The sequence below is a fragment of the Eubalaena glacialis genome, chromosome 15, assembly GCF_028564815.1.
Source record: "Eubalaena glacialis isolate mEubGla1 chromosome 15, mEubGla1.1.hap2.+ XY, whole genome shotgun sequence".
Taxonomy (NCBI): Eukaryota; Metazoa; Chordata; class Mammalia; order Artiodactyla; family Balaenidae; genus Eubalaena; species Eubalaena glacialis.
The window spans coordinates 67,559,665-67,582,813 of NC_083730.1; the positions used below are offsets into that span (position 1 = coordinate 67,559,665).

Sequence of the window (23,149 nt, forward strand, 5' to 3'; positions counted from 1 at the left end):
ACGGGTCCCCTGGAGGGTCTCCCCTCCCATCCTGGTCCCCCCAACCCTTCCTCCTGCACCCAATCAACTCTCAATAAAATGTTTTCATCGTTATTCAGAAATCTCTGCTCATTTCTTTTCTTGTCTCGTATTTAATTTGCACCCTCTCCAGAATTCTAGGGGTAGGGTGGGGAATCCTAGGCGCCAGTGGGAGAGTAACTAAGGGGAGAAGCTCACAGTCTCCTGGGTGGGGGCATCTCCCAGGAAACCAGCCAGGACACATCACCCATCCGCCCTCTCTCCTTCCTCCCACTCCTCCTCCAGCACAAGGCCGTGCCCACCCCCTGCCACCTTCCAGGCCGGAGCTGCCCATGGCTGGTGACCTCCAGATGAGCCCTCCCTCCCTGCCCTGGTGGGGACCCTCCACACCTCCCTGCCCCCGGCTTGTCCTTTCTTTCCAGTATGGCTGTTAGCATAACTGACTCGGGGATCTTCGCCCACATTCCTCTTCCTCTGTGTCCTGCCTGGTCCCTGGGCTGGGCCACTCCTGGGGGCCTCCCAGCCCAGGCTCCCCCTCCTTCCTCCCTGGCCTCCTGCGGCCCCTTCTCCTCCTGGGCTCATGGGAAGGGGACTTTGATCTTAGCTTCTGCTCTGGGGCACTGCTTCCCTCCAGCTCCAGTTAAATGTTCTCCAGGCCTTACCTGTCAGGCATCAAACCACCTGGAGAGTTCTGAGCCCACCTGGACCCAGGTCCCTGGCCCTGGGACCCATGGCCTAAGGGGACAGAGTTGTTAGGGCCAAAGAGGGACCATGGGGGACAGGGGCCTTGGGTTGGAGGGGCTGGTTTCCTCATGCCCTTCCCCTCCTCTGGGTCAGAAATCAGGGTCAGGGCACTGGGGGAGGGGCCGAGAGAGGGTGTTGTCTTCTTGGAGGCCCCACCTCGGCCCTGGTTCCTGGAGGTGAGGGCTCACTGTGCCCTGCCACCGGAAGGGTCGGTCTGGCACAGGGCCAGACTGGCCCAATAGCAGCATCTTGAGGATAAAGTTCAAACACCAAGCCCCCAGTACAGGTCCCTTTGGCATCTGCTCCTCCCACTCCCAGACTCGTTTTCTGCTGCCTCTGTGTCCCACCAACCCCTTCTATGCTAAGCCCAATGGCTTCTGTCCGCAAAGGCCACGCGGCTTCACGCCTCTGCAGTTTGCTCCTGCTGCTCCCTTGGCTGGCGTGACAGTCCCTGTCCCCATCCACCTGACAGAGGCCTGCCACTCCCTGATGCCCCGCACTCAGCTCTCCACTCATGACCTTCATGTGGACGATGCTTGAACTTCAGCCAGTCTGGGCTGAGCACGTGGGGGCTGAGAGGAGCTGCTCCCAGGCATCTCCCACCCACTCCCGACCCCCAGGGGCTGCAGGAAGCAGCTTCTCACACCTCCCGTCAGGATAAGGAATGAGACCTGTGCCTGGGCGCCTAGGACACAGCTGCCAGCCACAGACCTGCTCAGCGCAGCTGGTAATAGGCTCGCTGGCAATAGGGTGTCCACGGGGACCCGGCTGCACCCTCCTCTGTACCCCAACTGTGCCCAGTCGTGGGACTGACTGTCCCCAGCTCTGCTGCAGGTGTCTTCTCTTTGCCACGAGGCTGCAGCCCCAGCTGGGTGCTGCCTGTGGATCGTGCTCTACCTCCTGTGACCCCCAGACCTCCCCGGGAGGTGGGTGCTAACCCCCCCCTCACCTCATGGATGAGGAGACAGAGGTTCCAAGAGCTGAGGCAGCTGCCCAGGTCCCGCAGGCACTCAGGGCCACACACACGGTGGGCACCCGGGCCCCCCTCATGAGGTCACCGCCCCCTTCCCGAGGAGGCTGTGCTGTGCCGGCCGGGAGACGGTGCTGTGCACACAACCCCGCAGCCTATGGACATCAGAGGCATCCTAAGGCTCTGTGGGGTGGGGGACCCTGGCTCCTCCATCTATACTGACTCGGTGCAGGTAGGGGCAGGCAGGAGGGGGTTCAGGGACCCTCTGAGTCCATACAGCAAAGTAGGGCGGGTTTTGTGGGCCCATTTCACAGAGAAGAGAACTGAGGCTCTGTCAGCAGGATGGGGGTTGGGGGACCTGCCCAGGGTCACAGGGTGAGCTGCTGGCTGACCTGCCCCCCCACCCCCAGCTCTTTCCACGGCTCCTCAGCCCTGCGAGATGTGTCATTCATTCATTCACTCACTCATTCATTCAGCAAACCGTCAGTGAGCACTGCTGTGGGCCAGTGCTGGGGGCAAGGAGACAGGACCACCTGCCCTGGAACAGCTCATGCACTGGGGGGACAGACGTAGAGCCCACCGCTGACCCAACCGTGTCCTCAAGCCCCCAGGTCAGCTTTCCACCCAGGGAGCATCTCCCCGCACACTTGGGATAAGATTTCATCCACTGCCCGGCCCCAAGTGGCGGGTGCCCCAGCAGCCGGCACTGGGCACGCCTCCAGGCTCATCACAGCCCCTCAGGGAGCCTTGAAGTCCCCATCAGGGCTGCCATTGCCCACTTCACAGAGGGGACACTGACCATGAGTGACGCACCGGGCCTGCCCTGCTCAGCTCAGAGCCGGGACAGCCCCTGCGGACTGGTGGCCCCAGGGTACCGGCTGCGGGGGCGGGTGTCCCTGCTGGGCTGACTCTTTGTGGAATAAAAAAGAGTGTCAGGTCAGGGGAGGGGGCTTGGCCTGGCCCTGCCCTGCCTGCTGTGCGACCCTGGGCAGCGCCCTCCGTCCAGGGCTTCCTTGTGGGAGGCCAAGGCTGGGCGAGGTGACTGATGGTGGACGGGGGTTGTGGCTTCCTTCACAGCAGAGCCCGGAATAGCCTCGGGCAGGGAGGGCAGAGGGGCCCTGGGGGAGGGGAGGGGAGGTGACTGCTGGGGCCCTGGGGGAGGGGAGAGGAGGTGACTGCTGGGGACCTGGGGGAGGGGAGGGGAGGTGACAGGCAAGAATCAGGGAGGCTGTCTGGGGCAACCAGGACAGGGACCAGGGGAGGGCCTGGGTCATCAGACACCCTCTGTCTACTCCAGGGACAGAGTAGCTAATGGTCAGCACGACCCACCAGGGCACCGCAATGCGTGTGTTTCCACACAGGTCGGGGTGACACTCTTCCTGTGGCCACTCAACCCCCCAGGTCCCTTCTGCTCCTCAGCACCTGACCTGGGGACATCTCACGTCAGGGCTGGCATCCACTGAGCATCCTCTGTGCCCAGGCTGTGCTGGACACCAAAGTCTGGATCCCCCTCCGGTCCTCACCAGGATGGGCAATACCTGCCTGCCCCGGGCCTGGCTTCCTGGGGACATGCTGGGGTCTCCTGACCGTCCCAGGAGGAGGGAGGAAGCCTTGGCCAGACCCCAAACGGGATCCCTAAGGAGGACGGAAAGGCTGCTGTGGGCCGGCCGAGAGCGGCTCTCCGAGGGAAGGTGGGACCCCAGAGCAGCCTGATGAGCCCACCCGCAGGGTCTCTGGTCACACAGGGCCTCCAGCTCAGCGCTAGTGTGGACCAAGGCCCTGCGTGGATGAGGCCCGCTGCGGTCACTGCCCGGGGCAAAGCCACCGCTCAGCAGCCCTTTCCTAAGCACCTACCATGTGTGGGGACCTCGGCGGTGTCAACGCAGCTCTGCTGGGGCTCCTGTGGGCACAGGGAAGCAGCCTATAGAGAGGGAGTGGTGTCGTGCAGGACGGCTCGTGCCCTGGAGAAACCAACCAGGGTGAGGGCCGGGGGTGCCCGACTGGGCCTCACAAGGGGCCACGGCTGAGCCTGGAGGCAACCAGGGGGCAGAACAGCCCTGACTCTGGGTTGGCGGCTTGGGGCCTGTGTCCCCACCATGCAGCCGGGCTGGTGATAGTGGAAACTCGCTCCCTGGGGTCCAGGAGGGACGGTCAGATGGAAAATGGATGTTTGCTGGTCTCTGAGGTTGACTGTTGCTGCCATTAGCATAGGGCTGCTCGGGCCCAGCGGCCTCAGGCCAGCACCCCTGGGCTCCCCATGGGCCCCACCCTCACCCCCGTGCAGCTGGCCTGGCGAAACCAAGAGGCCCTGACGCCCAAAATAGCCGGGAAACGCCGACCAGCCCAGCCCGGGGAAGCAGGTGCCTCCCTCTCCCCAGGCTGGGGGGAGGAGTGGCTCCAGTTCTGGAAGCTTCCACCAGCTCCCTTGGAGAAGGGACCTGCGTTGCAGCACCCAGGCCGCCCAAGCCCCTGCGCCCAGGCCTGAGCCGGGCAGAGATCACGTCAATCAACCATCAGAAGCGGCATCTTGTGTTCCAGAATCTTGTGTCTGTGCGGGTCGTACCCCCTCCTCGGGGCCCCCAGGGACCTCTCTAAACGCTGGGCGCGCAGCTGCGGCTGACGTGGGGCACAGCCAGACACTCGGGGCTCAGGGGAGCCCGGGGGGCAGGGCTGGCCAGGGCTGGACATGGGGTCCTCACAATCTCTGTGCTTGGAGCCCCAGGTCTGGGGTAATAATGAGGAGCCCAGAGCACAGGTGCCCTTCAGGAGACTGGTCAGTTACTCATCCGTCCATCCGTCCATCCACCCTTGAGGCCCCCTGAAGGCCTGGGCAGTGTGGGCTCTTGGCTTCTCATGTCCCAGGCAAGGTGGGACGGTCCAGCCAAGGCCAAAGTCAGACCTGGAACATGCCTGCCCATCTGCCACGGGGGTGGGGCTGGGGCTGTGATTCTGGGTGCCTGGGGGGGCTTGTCCGTTCACAGCTTTTTGAGCTCATGGCACAAATGAGACCCCGTGTGAGGAAGACAAGGGGAGGCGGATCCTGGGGTTCTGGGGGGCAGCCAAGGGGAGCAGCAGCAACTTCAGCCACATCAAAACCACCTCAAAACAGGGCCCGGGAGCTGGACCCCCAGGGCTGAGAGGCAGAGGGAGGAAGGGCCTCCCGGGGGGTCAGCATGAGCAAAGGCACAGAGCAGGGGGGCTGCAGCAGCCCTCGGCTGGCGCACACGGGCCCCCAGTAAAGCACCTGACCCCTCCACCTCGGAGACTCCAGACTCCTGTCTCCCGCGCCGCCTGGCCCACCACCCTGCTCACCGCCCAGCAATCCCTGGCATTCGGTGCTACATGGCGGGGCCCTGCCCTGGGGAGGAAGGGGAATCAGACGCAGACTGGACACCGGGCAGAGAGGGACGAGCAGAGGGTGCGGGGAGCAGGCCCAGGGAGGGACCGGGGGGTGGTGGGCCAGGAGCTCTCCAGGGGCGACGGTTCTCTGTGCCGCACACAGTGAGGCCGGCTGGTGGGCCAGAGTGTCCCGAGCCCCGGAGCCCAGCAGAGGGTCAAGGACGGGGCTCAGAAGAGGTGAGGCCGGGGACAGAGGCCCTGAAGGCCTCAGTCCTGACCAGATCTGAGATTCCAAAAGGCAGCTGCGCCCTGAGGCTACTGAGTGGCCTACTGTCCCGAACCATTTACGAAACACGCAACACGAGTTACCCAGCTGAGCCACTTCCGGATTCCGTGGGGCTCACAGCCAGCATCACCATCCCATCTCACAGGTAGGAAAACCGAGGCCCAAAATGATTAACATCCCAGAGAGCGAGACAGAGCCAGCCCCCGGTGTTCCCCCTCCCAACCTTGGGCCTCCCTTCTGAGGGACAGGAAACAGGCCACACAGGGGCACCCGGATGGAGAGCTGCCCTCTGCCGGGCCCCTGACCCCTCCCGTGGGCAACTTCCCCCCATCACCCCCCAGCCCCGACCCGAGTCAGGGGAACAGAAAGGAGGCCCGCGAGTGGACCCAGTGGCCACCCCCACCCCATGGCTGGAAGGAGGGAGGGCTGGTGGCAAAGGGCCTGTGGGAGCCCAGACCCCAGGGTGGACAGGGAGGGTCCCCCTCACCTGCAGCCCTTCGCAGCCCTTGACCTTGGGCCATTTGCTTCCTTCTGTGGGCTGTTTCCTCATCCCATCTGTACAGGGAGTGATAACGAGTCTCTCCCCCAAAGGGTGGGCTTGGGGATTAAAGGAGACGATGCCTGTGAGGTGCCTGGATCATGGTGACCCTCACCCACCCCAGCCACTGCTGTCACCTCCTGGGCTCTTGCCTGGGGTCTGCCTCTGACATGCTGTGTGACCTTGGGCAAGATGATTCCCCTCTCTGGGCCCCAGCCTTCCCCTCTGCTCAGGGAATGCTGGGTGAGGGGCCCTGCGGGCCAGAAACTATAGGAAAACTGTCGGATTCCTGGATGAAGGGGCTGAGCAGGGAGGCCCCAGGCCTGGTGGGGCAGTGAGGCCCGAGGTGGAAAGGGGATGGAGTGGGTCACCTCCCCAGCTCTGGTGGCCCTGCTGGTCACCCCTGGAAATCCCCAGGCTAAAGCTAACCTTAACTTTGACCTAAACAGAACTCAGGGTGACAAAAGGGGAGAAGTAAGGGGAAGAGAAGCTTAGCACGTGGTCAGTGGGTCATGGGACAGGTGACAAACAGGGTCAGGTGTGGCCCAGGACAACGGGACAGGGCAGTTTCAGGGCTATAGTCGGATGTTTGTGCAGCTCGCAGGAGCGGGTAGCAGAGGCCCCCACCCCTAGTCCCCTCCTCCTCCCAGCCCTCTCCCCTTCCCAACCCCGCCTGGGCCTGATGCTGCCCCATGGCTGCCTCCCCACATCCTCCCCGAGCTCCATCCTGGGTCCTGGAATCCTGGAGGGCCCGACCCCATGGGATCTCACCTCCCCCTTCCAGGACCCTCATTGACAAAGGAAAAGCTGCTGCTCCCAAGGGATGTGGCCTCTTCCTGGGTCTGCAGGCTCTGAATCTCATCCCCAGTGTAGTGCATGGTAATTTCAAGGTTCTCAATAAACAGTTTGAATGAAGGAAGGAAGGAAGAGACGGATGGATGGATGGATGGATGGATGGATAGTTGGGTGGGTGGGTAAATGGATGGAGAGATGGGTGGTTGATTGATGGATGGGTATTTGAGTAGGTGGATTGGTGTGTTTGAGGGTAGGTTAGTAGTTGGATGGGTGAATGGATGGATGAATAGTTGGGTGGGTGGGTAGATCCTAATTATAAGAAGCACAGTTCCCAATTTACCAAGAGCTACAGTAACCAAAACAGTGTGGTATTGGAATAAGGATAAACATATGGATCAATGCAATAGCATTGAGAGTGAGAAATAAAAACATACATCCATGGTCAATTGATTTTTTAAGAAACACTATTTTTTAGAGCAGTTTTAGGTTCACAGCAAAATTGAGCAGAAGACATGGAGATTTCCCGTATACTCCCTGCCCTCACACGTGCATAACCTCCTTTATTATCAATCTCTCCTGCATTTATTACAACCGATGGACCTACATTGACACATCATAATCATCCAGAATTCATAGTTTATATTCTATGGGTTTGGACAAATCTATAATGACATGTATTTATCCTTGAGTATCATACAGAGTATTTCCCTCCTTACCCCCAACCCCCAGCAACCAATGACCTTTTTATTGTCTCCATAATTTTGCCTTTTTCAGAATGTCATATAGTTGGAATCAGACAGTTGGTAGCATTTTCAGATTGGCTTCTTTCATTTATTAATACACATTAAATGTTCCTCTGTATCTTTTTATGACTTAATATTGATAGCTCATTTATTTTTATTGCTGAATAATATTCCATTGTCTGGATGTACACAGTGTATTTATCCATTCACCTATTCTAAGATATCTTGGTTGCTTCCACATTTTAGTAATTATGAATAAAGCTTCTATAGACATGTGTGTGCAGTGTTTTGTATGAGTTTCAACTCCTTTGCGTAAATATCAAGAAGCATGATTGCTGGATCTTATGGTAAGAACACGTTTATTTTTGTAATATACAGCCAAACTGTCTTCTAAAGTGTCTGTGCCATTTTGTATTCCCACCAGCACTGAATGAGAGTTCCTGTTGTTCCACATCCTCACCAGCATTTGTCAGTGTTCTGGACTTTGGCCATTCTAATAGGTGTGTAGTGATGTTCATTGTTGTTTTAATTCCCATTTCCCTGACGATATAGGATGTGGAGCATCTTTTCCCCTGCTTATTTGCCATCTGTCTATCTTCTTTGGTGACCTGTCCAAGTGTTTGGCCCATTGTTTAATCAGGTTGTTTGTTTTCTCATTGTTGAGTTTTAAGAGTTTTTCATATATTTTGGATAATAGTCCTTCATCAGATGTGTATTTTGTAAATATTTTCTCCCAGGCTATGGCTTGTGTTCATTCTCTTGATCAGTTGATTTTTAACAAGGGTGCCAAGACAATTCAACCAAAGAGTCTTTTCAACAAATGGTGCTGGGACAAATTAATATCCGCATGCAAAGAATCAAGTTGTACCTCTACCTCACACCATATGCAAAAATTAACTCAAGTGCTCGCTTCGGCAGCACATATACTAAAATTGGAACGATACAGAGAAGATTAGCATGGCCCCTGCGCAAGGATGACACACAAATTCGTGAAGCGTTCCATATTTTTTTTAGAGAAATGCAAATCAAAACTACAATGAGATATCATCTCACACCGGTCAGAATGGCCATCATCAAAAAATCCACAAACAATAAATGCTGGAGAGGGTGTGGAGAAGAGGGAACCCTCTTGCACTGTTGGTGGGAATGTAAATTGATACAGCCACTATGGAGAACAGTATGGAGGTTCCTTAAAAAACTAAAAATAGAACTACCATACGACCCAGCAATCCCACTACTGGGCATATACCCTGAGAAAACCATAATTCAAAAAGAGTCATGTACCAAAATGTTCATTGCTATTTACAATAGCCAGGACACGGAAGCAACCTAAGTGTCCATCAACAGATGAATGGTTAAAGAAGATGTGGCACATATATACAATGGAATATTACTCAGCCATAAAAGGAAATGAAATTGAGTTATTTGTAGTGAGGTGGATGGACCTAGAGACTGTCATACAGAGTGAAGTAAGTCAGAAAGAGAAAAACATATACCGTATGCTAACACATATATATGGAATCTAAAAAAAATGGTCATGAAGAACCTAGGAGCAAGATGGGAATAAAGACACAGACCTACTAGAGAATGGACTTGAGGATACGGGGAGGGGGAAGGGTAAGCTGGGACAAAGTGAGAGAGTGGCATGGACATATATACACTACCAAACGTAAAATAGATAGCTAGTGGGAGGCAGCCGCATAGCACAGGGAGATCAGCTCGGTGCTTTGTGACCACCTAGAGGGGTGGGATAGGGAGGGTGGGAGGGAGGGAGATGCAAGAGGGAAGAGATATGGGGACATATGTATATGTATAACTGATTCACTTTGTTATAAAGCAGAAACTAACACACCATTGTAAAGCAATTATACTCCAATAAAGATGTTAAAGAAAAATTAACTCAAAATGTATCAAAGACCTAAATTTAGGTGCTAAAACTATAAGACTCTTAGAAGAAAACATAAGGGTATATCTTCATAACCTTGGATTTGGCAATGGATTTTTAGAACTGACACCAAAAGCACAAGGAAGAAAAGAAAAAATAGACAAATTTAAAACTTTTGTGTATCAAAGGACACTATCAAGAAAATGAAAAGACAACCTACAAGGAGAAAATCTTTGCAAATCATGTATCTGATAAGAGTATAATATCCAGAATATATAAAGAACATTTACAAGTCAACAAAAAAAGACAATCCAATTCCAAAATGGTGAAGAAACTCAGACATTTCTCTAAAGGAGAGATATATATACAAATGAAGAACATGAAAAGATGCTCAACATTGTTAGTAATTATGGAAATGAAAATCAAAACCACAATGAGATGCCACTTCACACCCAATAGGATGACTGTAACTTTTTAAAATGGAAAATCACAAATGTTGGCAAGGATGTGGAGAAATTGGAAATTTTGTACATTGAAGGTGGGAATATGAAATGGTGTAGCTGCTCTGAAAAACAGTTTGGCAGTGTCTCAAAAGGTTAAATATAGAATTACCATATGACCCAGCAATTCCACTACTAGGCACATACCCCAAAGAATTGAAAACAGGTATTCTGATAAAAACTTATTCACCTATGTTCATAGCAGCACTATTGACAGTTGCCAAAAGGTGAAAAGAACCCCAAAGTCCATCTGCTGATGAATGGATAAACAAATATATACATGCAGTGAAATTTTATTTGGCCATAAGAAGGAATGAAGTACTGATACACGCTACAGCACGGATGAACCTCAAAAACACGCTAAGTGAATGAACCCAGTCACAAAATGTCACATATTGTATGATTCCATTTACATGAAATATCCAGAATACAGGTAAATCCAGAGAGACAGAAAGCAAAATTAGTGGTTGCCAGGGACTGGAGGGAGGGGGAAGGGATGGGGAACGACCGCATAATGGGTTCGGGGTTTGCCTTTGGGGTAATGACAATATTTTGGAACTAGATCGTGGTGATGGTTGCACAATATTGTGAATGTACCAAATCCACTGAATTGTTCACTTCAAAATTCTTCATTTTTTGTGGTGTGAATTTTACCTCAATTAAAAAAAATCTCTACCCACTCTCTCCCCCAGGGGACCCGAAGTTCTCTGGTTCATGAACTTGTGCTAACAAAAACCACACCCAAACAGACAGAAATAAAGTGTATCAAACGCAGGTGTGACGTGGAGTCAGCCAAATGACCTGGAGGAAGGAAAAATCCAGGCCCGGGAGGTATCTGTGTCCCATCTCAGGGTCATCCTGGCAGAGATGTCATCATGTTCGGGTAGCGCTGGGGCCCCAAAAGGCTCAGCTGGAGGCAATGGGGTGCAGCTGAGCTACAAGGACACAGGTGTCAGCCCGGCATCAGGGAGATGCTGGTTGGTTTTCTGAGTTCCTTTTAAAATACACTTTATTAGTCTTGGTCTTTAGCTTAAAAATAACAGCTCACTCCAAATAATGTGGAAAGTACAGACAAACTGGAGAACAAATTTACCCCTCGTACTTCACCCAGAAGAGCCACCACTAATATTTTGATGTACTTCCTCTATTTTAATTGCAAACTACAACAACCATGAAAAGTATATATAAAATGTACCTGTAAAGTTGAAAAAGTATTGTAATAAAACCACCATCATGTACCATCTAAGCTCAGAACATGGCCAGGACCTCAGGACCCCCAAATTCATCGTTTGTTTAATTTTCCTTACAGTTTTATGTCCTCCGTGTGTGCCCTTAAACTAACCATTTTTCAGCTTTGCCTGTTTTTGAACTTCATGTAGATTAAGTTGGACTGTATGTGTTTTCTTTCTCTCAACACTGCGTCTGATACCACCCACGCTGCCCAGCGCTGCTTTCACTGAGGACATGGAGGGGCCCCCACCCAGCTGTGTGCCCAGCTGGCCACCTCTGGGCAGATCTGCCCCCAGAGCAGGGCCATCAACACTGGGGCCGGAGGGAGGGTTTCTCCAGGGCCTGTCATTGTTCAATGCATTGTTTCAATTTATTCTGTTTTCAAAAATGGAGACAGCTTAATTTCTTCCTGTAATAAAACCGGAAAAATGTATAAACAAGGAAAGTTTCCAGAACAGACTGGAGATTATGCTGGTTGTACCTGGTGTGTGTCCTTCCAGACTGGACCTCACATTCCACACAGAAAACAGATCAATGATAGATGTATAGATAGATGATGGGTAGATGATAGATACATAGATACATAGGTGATAGATGATAGATGCATATTCACATACATACACAGATGACAGAGAGAGGAGAGGGGATGGATGGGTAGATATTTTCTTTTCGTCACTGAACCGCACATGCACACTGGGCGTGCGTCACACTTGGGCATCACGCTTGTGAACCTGCGGCTCTCATGACACTCAGTGGGTCCCTCCGGGTACCACTGTCCCGCACAGGATGCAGCCAACGCCCCGGCCTCCATCCCTGGGCAGGGATGCCACCACTGACTTCGGGTTGACCCTCCCCGCAGGGATCAAAGGTCATGCCCGTCTAAGGCTTTGAGAGCTCGTTCCAGACCGACTTCCAGAAAGGCAGCACACATTGCCCCCCAACTCTCAGAGCCCGGGAGGACCCCTGGATCCTAGGGAAGGGATGGCACAGGCGTGGACAGAGAGGGGCCCGAGGACACTGCCCCCCTGCCTGTCCCACCCGACCCCTGCTCTGCTCTGAGGCCGGGGGCTGACAGTGGCCCCGAGGCCTCTTCCCAGCTCTTCAGAGCACCCGCCACAAGCTGGCCTGAACCAGCCGGAAGTCCCCTCCTCAGGGAGTCTTCGGACCCCTCCCCTCCAACCACGGTTGTCCTGCGTGTCTCCCTGGCAGCACGGAGCCCCCGGTGAGAAGAGAAGGCGCAGGGCTGTGAGCTCAGCCCCCCGCTGCTCTGGGGTTTGGGGCGGGGAGTGTGTGAATGCTGGGAGTGGGGGGCTGTGGGCTGGGGTCTGTGGAGTCTGCACAGGTGGAGCTGTGGGAAGGCCCTGTCGGTGGTCTCCACAGTCAGAGCCAAAGGAAGGGGTCTGGCCCCTCTGCCCCAGATAACATCTGGTCCCTCAGCTTCTGAGGCCAGAGACCCCAGTTTGCCCTTGATGGGGGAGCGTTGGAAGGGAGGTCCCCAGCCCCAGCGTCTTCAACAGCAGGGCCTGGTTCCCCATCTCCCCAGCCCTGATCTCAAGAGTCTGGGGTGTCGGGCCCATTAGGGGTCCCGGCTGCCCAGCCCGGCTGCCCCAGGAGTCAGAGGGGGGCGGGGGTTACTGGGGAACCTGGAAAGGGTCTTAGAGATTGGGCCCCACCCACTCACCTTTCACAGGAGAAACCAGGCCCACAGGGGGAAAAGGACTTGCCCGGGTCACACTGTGAGCCCAGCTGCTGGACTCAAGGCCTAGCGCAACCTGCACCCCAAGACTCAGCATTGCCTCTGGGCTGTGGAGCTGAGGTCCATTCCAGCACATCCTTGCCCAGGTGGTGCTCACTTCTTGTGAACAGGAGGGATACACAGTGTCCAAGGGGAGAAGCTGATGCCGTCCGACATACCCACTCCCAGGCCTTGGGGAGCAGAGTGAGCCCCCAGACCCCGGTCCCTTCTGACCCGCCAAGCCCCAGCCCGGCTCTCCCCCAGCCTGGGGGCCTCAGTCCACGCCTGGGGCCTGGAGCTGGGCCTGTGGGGAGCTGACCTGGGGGCAGGACGGCCGAGTTCGGGAGCCCAGCCAGGCAGTCACCATGCACCACACGGGGGTGTCACCCACACAGGGGTGTCACCACTGTCACCTGACTGTGCTCATGGGCCACATGGAGGTGTCCGGGCTGCATTCCTGGTCACATACTCATGTTCCCGTACCGTGCCACCCCCACATAGGCGTACACACACATGCACACATGCTCACACATATGCACACACATGCTCACATATGCACACACGCTCACACAGGTGCACACATGCACACACTCGTATGCACACACATGCACACACACTCAGAGGCACACACAGAGGCCCCAGCTGACAGTGCCCTCTACTGGCCACTGTTGTCATTTCTCTGGAAGGTCGCAATCACACCTGCAAAGACCCAGGATGGTTCATTAGAAATCCCAGATGCACAAGTCTGGGAAGATCGTTCTCTCCTTTCACGGGGTGGGGGATGTGACCTGGCCAAGGTCACACAGCAGGCAAGCAGTGGAGCCCTGGTTCCTGACCCAGATTCCAGCTCATTTCAGCTCCCAAGGCCCTGTCAGAGACCAGAGACTGGACCCTCTGGGGCAGCGGAGCTGGGGGTCTTGTACTCCCATCCCCTCACACACACAGGTGCACGGACCCCCAGGAGGGAAGAAGAACCATGGGAGAGGAATCTCCAGACCAGAGAGTCCCCAAGACGGGCCTCCTCTGTGCTGATGGGATGGGGTGTCGGGAGGGGAGGAGGCTGGACTTCACAGAAACCCCAAAATGCCAAGAACACTGACACAGACGCGCCACACACGCCACACAGAAGCAAGAAACGCTAACCAGTGTTCCACTAGCTAACATCTTCTCCCAAGAGAAGGAAAACTGGTCACGCCAGGTCCCCTTGTCCCCCAGGCCCATTGTCACTCCTTCCCCAGAAGAAACAAGCACCATTCACTCCACCCATAGCCTCTGATCCTCTCTGAAGCCCAGTGCTGCTTCGGGCCCTGCGGACGCAGCAGGGGCCTCAGAGACCAAGTCCTGGAGCAAAGTCCCAGTGGGTGAGGCAGGCCGGACAAGCAACACGTTATACTATAATGTGAGGTGTGACAAGTTCTTTAGGAAAGGAAGGGGTTGGGGTGACAACTGTTGGTTTAGGGGTATGGTCAAGAGAGGCCACCCCTGAATGAAGGAGGGGACCCCCCGGGAGGTGCTGGGGGAGGAGCAGTCCTGGCAGAAGGGACAGCAAGTGCAAAGGCCCTGGGGTCAGATGTGTCTGACAAGTTGCAGAAACAGCAAGGAGGTCAGTGTGGCTGGATCCAAGGACGGGGTCAGGGGAGGGGGCAGGCCCTTGGGGGCTTGCAGAGCAGGCTGAGCACCTTCAGATTTGTCCAAGTTTTCAAAGGTACCTGGACGATATCATGCCGCCATACCTGCTCCTTCTAACTTCCTGCACATACATCTCTGGGACTGGGATCCAACCAGTCAAGCAGGGGGAGCCAGACGGCTCAGCATGTGGACACGGCAGGTGCCGCCGGGTCTGCGTGGATGGACATTGGGCAGTTCCGGTCCTCCCCTCACAGACATGGCCCGGGGAGACCTGTGCATCCCTAGTGCGCGGTCAGCACTTCTGGAGGGCACACGCCCACCTGGAGCCTCTGGGACACGGCGTCTATGTCGGGGTCACTGCGACCTGCGGCCTGCTCTGCAGAGCAGCCTGACTCACAGCCCCGGGGACAGGCCAAGCCCGCTCCTGCGTCGGCGCCCCTGCTCGGATTGTGGCCCCTGGACGTTGTCCCCAGCGGTGAGCCTCCCCCACGGGATTGAGAACCCGGAAGAGGTCCACAGGAGTCACTCGGAGGTCCCTGAGTCCACCCCCCGGCCCCCCACTGTCCCTGCCTAGGGTGACCCCGGGCTCTGGGCCTGAGTGTGTCGGGGTGTCACTAGGAGGTCCCTGAGCCCCGCCATCTGGGGCCCCTTCCTCCTGGTCGCCGCTCTGGGTCCCCCTGCGCTTCCAACGAGGGGATAGCGACCCCTGGCGGCCGAGGAGGGGGCGGCAGGAGGGCCCAGGTTAGGGGGGAGGGGCGGGGCGACCCCTGGAGGGCACAGGGAGCCCCTCCCGGTCCCTACTCTCTGGGCTGAAGCTGGGACGGGTGTGCCCATGGGGGGACCCCCCACCAAGGTCGCCTCTTCAGACAGAGAGGGAGAATTCTGAGTGGGCGACGCAGGGAACCAAGTCCTTCTGGGCATGACCTTGAAACTGCCCAGGCAGCCAGGACGAAGGAGAGCGCTCCTCTCTGTCAAGAGGATCTGAGCGTCTCTTAATTGGAATCGGCTCTTTGGCTTCTGCTCCCTAAAAAAGGTACAGGAATTCTGCACCTTGAACCAGTTCTGGGGGAATTTAGCAATCAATTTTGGGGAAATTGGCATCTTTTACTACATTGAACTTTCAATCCATGGATATCCTCTCTCTCTCTCTCGCTCTCTCTCTCTCGCTCTCTCCCCCATTAATAGGTTTTAATAATTCTCAATAAAGTAGCATGTAGAGTTTTCCCCATAAACAAATGACTTGGGCATCTCTTTAGATTCATCCCTAGTAAACTGATATTTTTAATGAATTGTAAAATGTATCCTTAAATGTTATTCTCCATTTGCTGTTATATAGAGATACAGTAAGTTTTTGCATTTGAAATTTGCTACACTTTTTTATAGATTCTGTTAATTTATCTGCATTCTGTGGGACTTGCTACATACTTAAACATATCATCTGTGAAGAATGACAGTTTTGCTGCTATCTTCCCAATTCTTATACATTTCACTTCTTTCCTGGTCATTTCAAAAGCCAGTTTGGAGGGGGGAGAATTCCACTTCTGGAACAGCAACACAAAGAGTTCCACAGACCCACCTCTAGCAAAAGTGGTGAAAATTATTTTTAAATTTATATATTTATAATAATATTTAAATATATGTTTATAATTATATATTTATAATATACAAATGTTTGTGTTTATAATTATATACTTATAATAATATATTTATATGTTTATAATTATTTGTTTTTTATGAATTCATAATATATAGTTATGTTTATAATTGTGTATTTATAATTATATATGTATGTTTTATATATTAATTTTAAATTTATGTATAAATTTTAAGAAATAATATAATCTTTGTATATAAATATTTAAAGTCTTTAAATATCGTTAAACCTCTATGTCTTTAAAGTCTCTGGAAACAGACCTAAGGGCATACAAAAAATGAAATATTTATTCAAGGAAGTCTACCAAAACTTGGCAAGAGCAGTGAGAATCTGTAACATTTCACCTATGAAATGACCTGTTTCCTCCCTCCCCCACTCCCAGCACAACTTGACGGCACCTCCACTCCAAGTAGGTGCAGCAAGAACACAGGGCACCCTCTCCACCCAGCTCCAGGTCTAGGTGACATCTTCCTATTTCCCAAGGAGAAATGGATGGCTGGGGGTACGGGTGCAGGCTGATTGCTCTGGTCCCTCAGCTAACAAGCTCCAAATGTGCTTCCTCATAAAGGATGATCATACTCACCTGGTCACATCATCACAAATGAAATACCTGCCAGCTACCCCAAAACACCAGGCTGAGACCTTTCAACGCTAGAGAGAGCCAGAGACCGCCCAATCCCATCCAGGCTGCAGGGACTGCCCCACAAAACTTGTAAAAAAGAAGGTAGATTAGGTTTGAATTTCAGAAAAACAACAATAGTTTATGTATGTCCCCTGTAATATTTGGGACATACTTATACTAAAAAATTATTCACTGTCCGGGCATCCTGTATTTTATCTGGCAACCCTCTTCATGAGCGATGAAAAAGAACGGCGGTGACTTTGCGTCTTTTTCTTTGCTCCTTATTGTGTATGTATTTATCAACCACGTTCTCTTTTCTTCTCAGCATTACTTTATGTAGGAGTTGTTGGAGGTTAGCAGAATATTCAGTGGAACTGTGACTAAATTTCAGGAGGAATTAACACAGTTGGCTGTGGATACGACTCTTGGGAGCAGGTGTCCCTCATTTTGGGGAGAGGGTGAGATCTCTGGGACAAGGATGGGGCCTCCGAGCTGGAGAAAAGCGCAAGGCCCAGAAACCGCCTCCCTGTTTTCCCACATTCTTTCCCTTTTATTGGGCACAGGAGCCAATGATTGGCGTGAGGATGGCCCCGGGTCTGCTCAGCAACTCTGACCGACTGTTTAGCATAAGTATGTCCCAGATCTCAGCGCCCTATGCCCCCACCTACGGTAGGATAGGTGGGGGATGAGGGCAGCCCCTGAGATAGTGAAACTGTGTCATGATTAGTCAAATCCATTCCACCTGCCGTCACTAAGCAAGGCCGTTTTAAGACCTGCATGTCCTCCAAGCACGTAGCCCAAATGATAAAATATCTTCCGGGTTGTTTTCTAGAAACTCAGAGTCAGCTGCATCTAGTTGGAGCTGAGCTGGCTAAGACTGGGTGGGACCCCTGACCCTCCCACTGGGCGTGCGCGAGGGTCCGCTCCGTGAAAAGTCCGCCCCCAGATCGTGCTGTGAGCGTGCAGAGGCCGGGAGTTGGTTACACCTGCGCAGAACCACAGTCCTTGCTCCTTTTTCCAGTCGTTTTCCCCCGCGCTCCCCACACCTCAGACCGCCCTGCTGCTTGATTCTCCATCCCGTAAACACCCAGCCCCTTGCCTTTGGGGAGGCAGATTTGAGAGTGTTCTCTGATCTCCTCATTAGCTGCCTTGCGGATAAACCCTCTCTTTGCTGCAAACCTCTGGTTGTTTAAGCGTTTTGGCCTGCTGCGCTATGGACACAAAGAACCTGGTCCCGTAAAAATAGCTAAACCATTACACTTAGCACTTGGCCCCCCCAATACCCCACAGATCGCCGACCACCAAAGGTTTTTCTTTGAATCCCTTCAATAGAGAATCTTCTAGAAAGCTTCTGTCTAGCCCAGGCCTCCGTTTTCCAGATCCCTGGAGGCGCAAAGGGGGTAAAGATTGTAATTCAAACATAAATACCCTGGTCCAGGTAGAAATCAATCGCCATTAGCCAAAGGGAGAAATCCACTCCTCCGCAACAGACAAGGCTGATGGTTTGGGGTGGCCTTATTGACGATTTCTTGAGAAAACTGCCTTCCCTGGAGAACACAGTCCAGTATTCTGCCTCCGGTCCCTCGAGACTCCTGGGCTCACTCCTCATCTCCACTCCCCGTCCTCTGGGCTCTGATGGGTGATGCTCCAGGTCCTGGTCCTGCACGTGCAAACAGCCAGCGGCCACAGGGAACAGCAGGAGGAGGTGGGGACCTAACAGGTTGGCCCCATCCACACTGGGGTGAAACCAGAGGGATGGATCAGCAGTGAGAACACAGGCAGCTCCTTTGGGATGGCTGCTGGGGGGAGGGGACACAGAAGGATGCAGAAGTTCTTCCCTCCAGCCAGCAATGTGCAGGGCAAGGTCTCCCAGGATTAGGGAGATTTGCCCCCAGGACAGTGAAGCTAAAGAAGCCTGTCCAGGGATGTATAAAAGAAATCAATTTCCAAAGGACCCAGAAGCTGTGACCACTTAGGACTAAATACACACACTCTTGCAAACACCGCAGGCATGTACAGGCTGTGTTACACGTCAGCAAGGAGGGAACCAGTTTTCCTTTACCCTCACCTCTCCCAGAGGCCACATCTGGTGAGAGTGAGGGTGGACACTCAACTCTCTGTCCCCCCAAACATTTCCTGCTTCCAAGTGTCAGGAGGGGACGAAATCCTGTCCTCTCCCCACCCGCCTCACGACAGCTTAAAGGGCAGTACTGCTTCAGGGTGGCCTCCCAAGGGTGGCCCCAATGTCATGTTTTTCAAAAATGACCACCCCTCAGTCTGTTTGAGGACTTTTCATAGGAGAAATCTCATGGGAGGTGAGGTGGCAGTGGAGGTGTGGCCTGCAGTAGTTAAAACCAACATTCCCAAACTATTACCAAGGAGGTTGGATTTGGCTTTTTCGAGGTGATCCTCCACACGTAAGATAAGGAACAGGAGTCCCAGTTTAGCTAATTAAGCTCAGTGGGGCACAGGATGCAGCCCCGGAGTGCAGGTCACAACTTCTGAGTGGCCACAGGACAACAGGCTTCTCAACCGTTGGTCACAGACTCAGGTCATTTGGCCTGACACCCAGCAAAGGGCTGGAGTGGTAGGAAACCTTCAGTTAGATCAACCCCACTGGATGCCCCCTGCTGGAAGGCAATGGTTGAGGATAACTGAATGGATAAAGAAGATGTGGTGTATATACATAATGGAATATTAGCCATAAAAAGAATGAAATAATGCCATTTGCAGCAATGTGGATGGACCTAGAGATGATCATGCTAAGTGAAATAATTCAGAATGAGAACGACAAATACCATATGATATCACTTGTATGTGGAATCAAGAAAATGATACAAATGAACTTATTTACAAAACAGAAATAGACTCACAGACATAGAAAACAAACTTATAGTTACCAAAGGGGAAAGGTGGGGAGGGATAAATTAGGAATTTGGGATTAAGAGGTACACACTACTATATATAAAATAGATAAACAACAAGGACCTACTGTAGAGCACAGGGAACTAAATTCACTATCTTTTAATAATCTACAATGGAAAAGAATCTGAATAAGAATCTATCTATACCTATCTATCTGAATCACTTTGCTGTACACCTGAAACTAACACAACATTGTAAACCAACTATATGTCAATTTAAAAAAAAAGAGGGTGACCCTCTCCTGGACCCTTTCTCTCTTCTCAGTCTCCACTAACTGAAGTGCTGGCCCTGACCCTAAACTCAGCCTCCTTCCCCAGCTCTACTGCATCTGACACCCAGGACGCAGCACGGGGCTGGGGCAGGTTGGGGCAGGGGGCCTGGCCCTCTCAGAATAGCTGACCCTGGGCGAGAACCCCCCGTCTTTGGCCAGGCTCTTCCTACAGATGGGAGAGGGTCCCCTGAGGACGAAGGCCTGCTCGGAACACAGGAGCTCCTGGTGGGGAGGAGGTGTCCGATCATCGGGAAGCATCTTGACACCGGTTTCCATGGAAACCTGGGTGGGTGTTTGTGGAAGAGGCTGACCCCATCAGGCTGCAGGGCAGAAGGATCACTCCGGCTGCGGTGGAGAGAAAGGCCGGGGGTGGGTGGCCAGGGAGGGGGCCATGCAGTGAGATGAGAGGAGGGGGTGGCATTAGGGACATTGTGGGCAGGACTTGGGGGGATAGGTGTATGAGAAGGTAGAGGAGGAGGGGTCTCCGGAACCTGGTTGTGATCAGCAAGACCGGAGGAAACAACTGGCGACCAGAAAGAGGCTGAAGAGCGCGGCTGACACTCAGGAGGAAGCCGCCAGCTCACGAGGCAGTGCTGGTGGAGCGGGGTGGGGGGGGGGGGACGCAGCTGCCCATGACACCTGCAGGCCACTCCCCTCCGGGGCACAGCGGGTAGAAGGGAGGATGGCGGGAGCGAGGCCCACATTGGGAATGCGGATGGGCCGCCGGCAGGAGGCAGAGGCTCCAGTTCATAAAACCCCATGCGGCCCCACCAGCCTCCAGGAGGGGAACTGGCCCCCTCACCACCTCCGACCACGCGCCCAGGACAGCTCTTCGCTCGGGGGTGCCTGTGGTCCCGGGAGGCCAGTCCAGAGCCACGCAGTGCGGCTCCCTCTTCCACATGAGGCCACATGAGGATTATGTAGGGAGCGCGTTCGTTTGTGGCTGCTCATGACCCCCTCTCAGTTCTGGGGCCCACGAGCCGGAAGACCCAAGTGAGGGCCGAGGAGGACAGAGGTGCTCCTGTCATCTCTGCGAGAAGAGCTGGCCTGGCTGAGGGTGGCAGCACAGGGGGCAGGGATTGAAAGGTGTAGGAAGAGCCTTTCAATCTGGTGCTCTGGACCCCAGAGGGCAGAGACCTCCCAGCGAGCAGGGGCCGAGGAAGGTGAGTGACAGAGGCAGATGCCCACCAGGGCAGATGGGGGTGGGGGCTGGGGCGTGGGAGGGTCTCCAGCACACGGCCCCACCTGCCTCCTGGCGACTGGGCGAGCGTCTGGCCTGTGGTGCAGGAGGGATGGTCCACCTCAAGACACCCCACTCCACACTCCCCAGGCCACCTTCTGACTGGGTTTCCTGGTTATCAGACACTGAAGAGGGGGTTCCCCCACAAGAAAGGGGTTGCCTTTCCCCACCCCCTGTAAGGTGGTGTGTCAGTTGATGGCAAATACATCTAGACATGTGTGATGCTGGCGAGCATCCACTTGGCCCCAAGAGCAGAGCGACTCTGAGCAGAGAGGCCGTTTGGTTTCCACCTCGGCCCGTGGTGACTGAACCCACTGTGGCCTCTGAGAAGTCCCAGCAGCAGCAGGCTGGGGCTCCAGCATCACATCTGAACTGTTCCTCCCCAGGGCTGCTGGCAGATCTGACACTAAACCACTGCACCTGTGGTAAACCACTGGCCTCGGGTTTCCACCTGCAACAGGAGTGGCCAGAGTGACCATCTTCTTGAGCCTCTGCCTCCACCACGGGAGGGGTCAGGGGAGAAAGGGGAAAGTTTAGGGGAACATCCTGGGACAGACAGGTGACGGGGAGAGCAGCGTAAGATCAGGGTCCCCACCTCTCTTTCACATGACTATGTGGGTTCCCTCAGGGAGGGTGGGCCTGACGTCTAGCTCTTTGCTGCATCGCGTATTATTTCTAAAAAGTAAAGCACAATGTAGTGTTCTAAGTTATGTTGAACAAACTTTGGGATTAAGAAGAACAGAAAATCAAAGGAATATTTCACAATACTAATAGTGTAATAATCACCTACGCCTCCAGTTTTCCACACAGGTTTGCATTCCTTAGTCTTCCAAGCCCCATGGGGCTGTGAGGTAACATCATTCCTCCACATGACAGCCAAGGACACTGAAGCGAGAGGATGTGGCTTCAAGAGGGGCTCAGGACAGAGCCTGGCACTGACGAAGACCAGGAGGAGCAGGTGTGCCCAATGGCAGACCTCTAGTCTACCCAGAAGTGATGCTCTACACATGGATAATAACTCAGAGAGACGGGGGTGGGGGGGAGATGAGCATGACCTTTTTGGGTTAAATGAATTAATATATATTAAAATATTAAGATAATTTATGCCTTACTCTAAACAATAATGTTAATAATAGAACTTATGTGAGAAGAATTACAGAAAGAATCAGAAAACAAAATCCAACAATTTGCTGTTTATAAGTTACAGATATATAGCAAAATATATACACAAATTTTAAAAATAAAATGCCGAGCTAAATAAACTCTCATGCAAATGCAAATTCAAAAAAAGCAAGGGGCTTCCATTATGATATTTGCAAAAGAGAAGTTGAAGCTAGAAGCATTAAAAGAGGCAAAGAGGGCACTAAAAGGCACAGTTTTTCGATATGTCACTATTAAACATATATGCCCCAAATATGGTAATTACTTGATCATTTGTACCCTGCCTATTTCTTAAGAAAATAACTGCACGACTAACAAAGCAACAATATACATAAAATAGAAACAGAAATTAAAGCAAAATAGAACTACGTAAAGAAAAAAAACACACAAAATCAGACTGTGATTTGACTAGGTAAATGAGTGTTCTTACCTACTTTGGGGTCACAGAGCCCTTCCAAAATGTGGTGAGTGCTACAGACCCCCCTCCCAGAATAATTCATGCATGCACATATCCACACAGCTTTGTTCAATCCCCGGCGTCCACGACCTCTGAAACCCCTGCATGCTCATGGACTCCCAGGCAGTCCTTGGACCCCAGGTTAAGAACTCTGATGTAAAGTTAGAGAGAGTATGGATTTGAATAAAATAATATAAAAACTGATTTAACAAATAGAACTGATGGAGTAAAAACACGTTTCTTGAGAGTACACAAATGTCTTATAAAAACTGATAATATATTCAGGCCCAGAGAAGTTCTATGGACACTTAGAAATGTTGACACCACCACGTACCATAAGAAGTAACAGCCATAACCTCAGCAGTCATCACTGGGAAATATTAAATTAATAATAACAATAACAATAA

The 23,149-nt window shown here is 52.9% G+C and overlaps 1 non-coding gene across 1 annotated transcript; it reads left to right on the top strand.

Annotated features, from left to right (window-relative positions):
* Positions 1–8,335: 8,335 nt before the first annotated feature.
* LOC133076029 (U6 spliceosomal RNA) lies at positions 8,336–8,442 on the top strand. Its single transcript, XR_009697451.1, has one exon. It is a non-coding gene; the product is annotated as a U6 spliceosomal RNA (small nuclear RNA).
* The last annotated feature ends 14,707 nt before the right edge of the window (positions 8,443–23,149 follow it).